This window comes from Jaculus jaculus, unplaced genomic scaffold (assembly GCF_020740685.1).
Source record: "Jaculus jaculus isolate mJacJac1 unplaced genomic scaffold, mJacJac1.mat.Y.cur mat_scaffold_35_1_3033546_arrow_ctg1, whole genome shotgun sequence".
NCBI classification, from domain to species: domain Eukaryota; kingdom Metazoa; phylum Chordata; class Mammalia; order Rodentia; family Dipodidae; genus Jaculus; species Jaculus jaculus.
In genome coordinates this window covers 715,100-723,112 of record NW_025423491.1, presented here as the reverse complement: position 1 = coordinate 723,112, position 8,013 = coordinate 715,100, and positions in this window count along the sequence as shown.

Sequence of the window (8,013 nt, the reverse complement as noted above, 5' to 3'; positions counted from 1 at the left end):
ATTTTCTAGCAACAAGCTATGGCTTCTGGATGTGCCCTTTTTCAAGAAAGTAGATTTTAATATGTCTTATTCAGAATGTCTTGAATTTTGATTGACCATCCCCCTGCCCTTCTTTTATACAATCACTTCCCCTGACTTTGCTTAGGCTCCCCCCCACCCACGTAAACTGTTCTTCTACTTACATATATACAATACCATCCCCTTAAGAGCTTCATTCTCTTCCCTTCCTTATAGCCTTTTTTTCTAGCTTATAGGCCTCTGCTACTAATTTTTGGTTCCAGATCACACACAAGTCTATATGTTTGTAGCTAGGATCCACATATGAGAGAGAGCATGCAATGTTTGGCTTTCTGGGCCTGGGTTATCTCACTTAGTATAATCCTTTCCAGATCCATCAATTTCCCTGCAAATTTCATTTTTCTTTACCGCTGAAGAGAACTCCATTATGTAAATGTCCCACATCTTTATTATCCATTCAGCTGCTGATGGACATCTAGGCTCATTCCATTTCCTAGCTATTGAAATAGAGCAGCAAAATCATGCTTGTGCAAGTATCTCTAAGGTAGTGAGAAGAGTCATTAGGATATATGCCTAGGAGTGCTATAGCTGGATTGTATGGTAAATCTATTTTTAGCTTTCTCAAGAATCTCCACAATGATTTCCACAATGGATGTACCAGAATACATTCCCACCAACAGTGTAGAAGGGTTCTCCTTTTACTGCTTCCTTGCCATTCTGACAGGAGAGAGATGGAATTTCAAGGTAGTTTTAATTTGCTTGTCTCTGATGACTAAGGTTGTAGAATACTTTTTTAGATGTTTACATCCATCTGTATTTCTTCTGATGAGAATTCTCTATTTAGTTCCATAGCCCATTTTTTAAATGGGTTGTTTGATTTCTTATTGTTTTGTTTTTTGAGTTCTTTGCATATTCTGGATATTAATCCTCTGTCGGATGTGTAGCTGGCAAAGATTGTTTCCCATTCTGTAGGTTGTCTCTTTGCTTTATTCACAGTGTCCTTTGCTGAACAAAAGCTTTGTAATTTCACTAAATCCCAGTGATTGATTAGTGGCTTTATTTTCTGAGTATTTGGGGTTATATTTAGAAAGTCATTACCTATATTAATATGTTAAAGGGTTTCCCATGCCTTTTCCTGTACCAATTTCAGAGTTTCAGATCTGACGTTAAGGTTCCTGATCCACTTGGAGTTGATTCTTGTGCTGGAGAAAGAGAAGGTCTATTTTCATCTTTCTACATACAGATATTCTGTTTTCCCACCACCACTTCTTGAAGAGGTTGTCTTTTCTCCAGTGAATATTTTTGGCATTTTTGTCAAATATAAGATGGCTGTAGCTGCCTGGATTAACATCTGGGTTCTCTATTCTGTTCCATTTATTTTCATGTCTGTCTTTGTGCTGATACCATGCTGTTTTTGTTATTATGGCTTTGTAATAATAGAGCTTCAAATTGGGTCTGGTGATACTACCAGCCTTATTTTTTTTTAATTTTTATTTATTTATTTGAGAATGACAGAGAGAGAAAGAGGCAAAGAGGAAGAGAGAGAGAAAGAGAGAGAGGGAGGGGGGGGAGGGAGAGAGAGAGAATGGACACACCGGGGCTTCCAGCCACTGCAAAAGAATTCCAGATGTATGCGCCCCCTTGTGCATCTAGCTAATGTGGTCCTGGGGAATCGAGCTTCAAACTGGGGTTCTCAGGCTTCACAGGCAAGTGCTTAACCACTTAGCCATTTCTCTAGCCCTACCAGCCTTATTTTTGTGGATCAAAATTGTTTTGACTATTCAAGGTATTTTTGTACTTCCAAATGAAGTTTGGGATTTTTTTTTTTTCTGTGAAGAATGCCATTGGAATTTGAATGGGGATTGCATTAAATGTGTAGATGGCTTTTTGTAAGACTGACATTTTCACAATATTGATTCTTCCAATCCAAGAACATGGGATGTCTTTCCATTTCCTTGGGTTCTGCAATTTCTCACTTGAATGTTTTAATGTTCTCATTGTAAAGATCCTTAACTACCTTGGTTAAGTTTATTCCAAGGTACTTTATTATTTTTTGAAACAAATGTAAATGGGAGAGATTCCCTGATTTCATCCTCCATGTGTTTGTTGTTAGTGTACAGTAAAGATACTGATTTCTGTGTATTTATTTTGTATCCTGCTATGTTGCTAAAAGTCTTTATCAGCTCTTACAGTCTGCTGATAGAGTCTTTACGGTCTTTTATGTATAGAATCATATAATCTGAAAATAGTGATACTTTGATCTCTTCCTTTCAATTTGTTTCCCTTTTATGAATGTTCCTTGCCTTATTGCTATAGCTAAAACTTCCACTACTATACTAAATAAAAGTTGGGCCAGTGGACACCCTTGTTTTTTTTTTTTTTTTAATTTTTTTCTTTTATTATTATTATCATTAACAACATATTTTGTATGGATACATCATGTGTTGGTACCCTTTTTTCCCTTGTATTGTTCCTGAATTTCATGGAAAACCTTCAAGTTTTCCTCCATTATTTCCTCCATTATGTTGGCTGTAGGTTTGTCATAAATAGCTTTTATTATATTGAGCTATGTTCCTTCTATTCCCAGTTCCTGTAATGCTTTTACCATAAAGGATGTTGGATTTTATCAAATGCCTTTTCTATTTTCTATTGAGATGATCATGTGCTTTTTTATCCTTCAGATCATTTATATGATGTATTACATTTATTGATTTGTGTATGTTGAGCCATCCCTGCATCTTTGGGATAAAACCAACTTGGTGGGGTGAATAATCTTTTTGATATATTTTTGTATTCTGTCTGCCAATATTTTGTTCAGAAATTTTGCATCTATGTTCATAAGGGAGACGGATCTGTAATTTTCAAAGCACATTTCACTAATATTTTTACATCTTAGTGAAAAAGTAGTGCTTAAAGATGGACTTAAAGAGGCAGGAAACACAGCTGTCAGCAGTGTGTCACATTTTATTTTGTTAACTGCAAAGGTTAATTTGAAACTTACTGATAAATTAGTTCTTTCTAAGCCACCTTTTCACACTTCTCTTTATGACATTTAAAAGAGACACTAAATCCTAACACACCCCTCCTTCCAGCATACCCACATACAATTTGGGTGAGATTCTGTGCTGTCTTTGTCACTGAAGAGCTGCTTCTATCCCAGGCCAATTAAGTAAGGAGTAAGTCATCTCACCACCACCTCTATGGGCCTCAGGGATGCCCAAGGCCAAGGAAATCCTGCCACATCAGGAGTAACTACCCACATCTCCCAGCCAACACCACCACTACACACTGTAGAGAGGTGCCGGGGCCTGCTGGCTGAAAGGGCTCCAGCCTGATGGGGAGTGAGGATTAAGGAAAGACAGAAGAAAGAGTGAAAGCATGGACTCCAGGCCAGGGCTGAAGCCAGGACTGAAGACATGGTTTATTTCACAGCATTCCTTTTTATATCTTTTTTACAAACAGTTTTTCCATGGACAAAGATTTTATGAGCTTTACAAGTTCTTATCAAAAAACCTTCCTGTTACAGAGTTTTTGCATTTCAATCATTTCTCAGTACAAAGGACCAGCCAATGGCTGAAGATACCTAATCTTGCTTACAGATAGGCTGTTTATGGTTGTGCTAATGTCTTGCTGCCAGAGGGCTTCGGACACTGAAGATACACATCTTACTTGCAGGAAGGCTGTTAAAGTTTTGCTAATGTCCTGTGGCCAGAAGCCCAGGGATTTGGATACAAGTCCAGCCAGAATGGCTCCCAGGGAAGCTGAGAAAATGGCAAATAGTTTTTATCTGAAGGCTCATTCTTGGCCCACTCAGGGAGATTGTAGTTCACTCTGGCTTCCCAGCAGAGTCCAGAGAGGCTGGCCCCTCACACATCACCAATGCTAATGGCAACAGCTGACAGAAGTTCTCATGTGCTGAGGAATTTAGCTTCTTGTGAGCAGCGTGACAAGTTCACACCTCTAACTCATCTGTTGAGAAGGGCAGTGGCTACAGGCTGCTTCCCTGAGTGTGGTAGGTCTTCAGACATACTCCTGTCAGTCAGCCTTACCCTGGATGTTCCCAGTGGCCTCTGCTGGCCTGACTTTACTTGCAAGCCCAGGTTGTGTGTAGAAAGCTTCTGAAATTGTAATTGTGCTGCTTAGAATCACTAGAAATAACCAAAGTTGTAGAGTTCACATCTTTAGCTGCTAAAGGGACAATTTGGGAAGCTATTGAAAATATTTACCCTAATAATACCACATCTTTTGGTTGTGCCTACTTTGAGTTTTAAGGATTAAGTATTATATACTTCAATTTGAATATTTCCTTCAAGCCATATATTTAAACTTAGTCTAATACAAATGATTTCTGCTGAGCTCCAATCCTTTAGCTCATGCAGATGTAGTTTTAATTCTCACCACATGCAACCTGCTTATCAATGTTCTAAATACCTTTTATGTTTTTAAAATATTTGTATTTATTTTATTATTTATTTATGCGAGAGGGAGAGAGAAAGAGGCAGAGTGAGAGAATGGGAACACCAGGGTCTCTTGCTACTACAAACAAACTCAAGACACATGTACTACCTTGTGGTATCTGCTTATGAGGGTCCTGGAGAATTTAATCTGGGTCCTTTGCCTATGCAGGCAAGTGCCTTAACTGCTAAGCCATCTCTTCAGCCCACATTTTTGTTTTTAATATTAATAAGATTGAGAACTTGTGCTAAACTTTGATAGGAGAAATTTCTGTTTTGAGCAGCCTAGATTAGAAATTGTCACTTTTTTGTGACTTTCTTATAAAGTAGAAGAGCACTAGAGGAGGACTGCAGCCATATTGTCCCACATTTCAGTTTTCTAGTTGTTATGTAAACCTGTTAATTGTGTTCTTTGCAATTTGGAACTTTTTAGTCTGATGTAATTCCATCTGGTTTCTTTTTTGTTTGTTTGTTTGTTTTGTTTTCATTGTTCTGAAATCTTTTTTTATCAATTTTTAATTTTTTTCTTTTGATAGCTTCCATACTTACAGACAATAAACTATGATAATTTTCTCTGCTCCCCCACTTTTGCCTCACAGATCTTTACACTCCATCATATCTCCTACCTCCCTAAATGAGTCTCTCTTTTATTATGGTGTCATCATCTTTTCCTCCTATTATGACGGTATGTGAAGATAGTGTTAGGCACTGTGACATCATGAGTATCAAGGCTAATTTCTGTCTCATTGATGGCACTATAAGCAGTCCCATCCTTCCTTTGGCTCTAACATTCCTTCTGCCACCTCTTATGCAAGTACTATATTACATAAAAGTGGAGACAGTGGACACCCTTGTGTTTTCCTGATTTTAGTAGAAAAGCTTCAAGTTTTTCCCCATTTAGTATCTATGTTGGCTGTAGGTTTGTCAAAAATAGCCTTTAATATGTTCCTTCTATTCAGAGTTTCTGTAGGACTTTACAATGAAGAGATGTTGGATTTTGTCACATGCCTTTTCTGCTTCTATTGAGATGGGCATGAGATTTTTGTCCTTCAGCCCATTTATGTAATGTATTACATTTATCAATTTGCACATGTTGGACCACCCCTGCATCTCTGGCAGGAAGCCTACTTGGTTAGGGTGAATGATTTTTGACATACTCTTGTATTCTGTTTGCCAATATTTTGTTGAGAATTTTTGTGTCTATGTTCATGAGAGAGATTGATCTGTAATTTTTTTGCTTGCTTGCTTGCTTTATTTATTTATTTTGTTCTATCTTTGTCTGCTTTTAGTATCAGGGTGATGCTGGCTTCATAGAAGGAGTTCAGCAGAATTCCTTCCTTTTCTATTTTATTGAAAAATTTAGAAGCAGTGGTGTAAATTCTTCCATGAAGGTCTGGTAAAATTAACCAGTGAATATACCTGGTCCTGGACTATTTTTAGTTGGGAGACTTTTTATAACTGCTTGGATCACCATAGATTTTGCAGGTCTATTTACATGGTTTATCTCATCTTGATTTAATTTTGGTAGGTCATATTAATCAAGGAAATCATCCATGTCTTTCAGATTTTCATACTTAGAGGCAGATATATTCTCAAAGTATGTTTTTATGATTGCCTGAATTTCTTTAGTATCTGTTTAATGGTGTCTTTTTATCTCTAAATTTATTAATATTTGTCTCTTCTCCCTTTCTTCTGTTCAGCTTTGCTAAGGGTTTATCAATCTTGTTTATCCTTTCAAAGAACTAACTCTTTGTTTCATTATTTGGATTTGTTTTGTTTTCTACGTCATTAATTTCTGCCCTTATCTTTATTATTTCTTCCTGTCTATAATTTTTGGTTTGTCTTGTTCTTGTTTTCCCAAGACCTTAAGGTGAAGTATTCAATCATTTACTTGTAAACTCTCTAATTTCTTAATATAGGCACTTAGAGCTTTAAAGTTCCCCCTTAGGACTGCCTTTATTGTGTCCCAAAGGATTTGGTATGTTGTATTCTCATCATCATTTGATTCTATGATTTATGATTGATTTCCTTTTTTATTTCTTCAATGAATTATTGTCATTATTCAATGGTGTACTGTTTATTCTCCATAAACTGCTGTGTGCTCTGTAGTTTTAATTGTTACTGATTTATAGTTTAATCCCATTGTTGTCAGATAGAGTACAGGGGTTATTTTAGTTTTCCTGTATTTGTTAATATTTCCTTTGTGTTGTAATATATGGCCTATTTTGGAGAATTGCCCATGTGCTGCTGAGAAGAAATGTATATGCTACAGAATTTGGATGGAATGTTCTATAGATATCTGTCAGGTCCATTTGTTCCATGACATTTAACACAGATGTCTCTTTGTTTGTTTGTTTGTTTGTTTATTTATTTGCCAGGATGACCTATCAATTGATGCCAGTGGGGTATTGAAGTCACCCATTATAATTGTGTTTGGCGTTACTTGTGACATTAATTATAATAGTGTTTGTTTGATGAAATTGGAAGCCCCTATATTAGGTTCATATATGTTTAGGATTGTACACCCTCCTGTTGGAGTATTCCTTTAATCAGTATAAAGTGACCTTCTTTTTAAAATTTTTTTTGTTTATTTTTATTTATTTATTTATTTATTTATTTGAGAGCAACAGACAGAGAAAGAGGCAGCTAAAGAGAGAAAGAATGGGTGTGCCAGGGCCTCCAGCCACTGCAAATGATCTCCAGATGCTTGCTCCCCTTTGTGCATCTGGCTAACATGGGTCCTGGGGAATTGAGCCTCAAACCAGGGTCCTCATGCTTTATAGGCAAGTGCTTAACTGCTAAGCCATCTCTCCAGCCATAAAGTGACCTTCTTCTTAATCTTTCCTCACTAATGTTGGTTTGAAGTCTATCCTGTCAGATATCAGAATAGCAACCCCTGCTGACTTCTTAGATCCATTTGCTTGAAATACCATCTTTCCATTCTTTCATCCTAAGACAGTCTTTTTTATTTTTTATTTTATTTTTTTATATTTTTATTTTTTTACTGAGAGATGAGTTTCCTGGAAGCAACAAACAGCAGGATCTTGCCTTTTAATCTAGTCTGCAAGCCTGTGTCCTTTGGTAGGGGCATTGAAGTCATTGATATTAAGAATTATTATTGAAAGGTATGTGCTTGTTCTCACCATTCTTCTTGTTTCATAGTGTTTTTCCTTTACTCTCTTGTTTTGACTGTTATTTGAGTATTTTTTTTTCTTGTTTCCTTGTGTGTGTGCTGTGCTTTCTCTTCAGCATGAAGGATTCCTTCAAGTATTTTCCAAAAAGCTGGCTTAGTTTTCATAAATTCTTTTAGCCTGTTTTTGTTGTGGAACATCCTTATTCCTCCATCAATTTGGATAGATAGCTTTGCAGCATGAAATATTCTTGGTTGACAGTTGTTATTTTCCAGAAATTGGAATATATCATTCCAAGCCTTTCTGGATTATAAAGTTTATGTTTAGTAATCTGCTCTTACCCTGATTGGCTTGCCTGTATAGGTGACTTGCTTTTTTTTCTCTAAATGCTTTCAACCCATTTTCTTTGT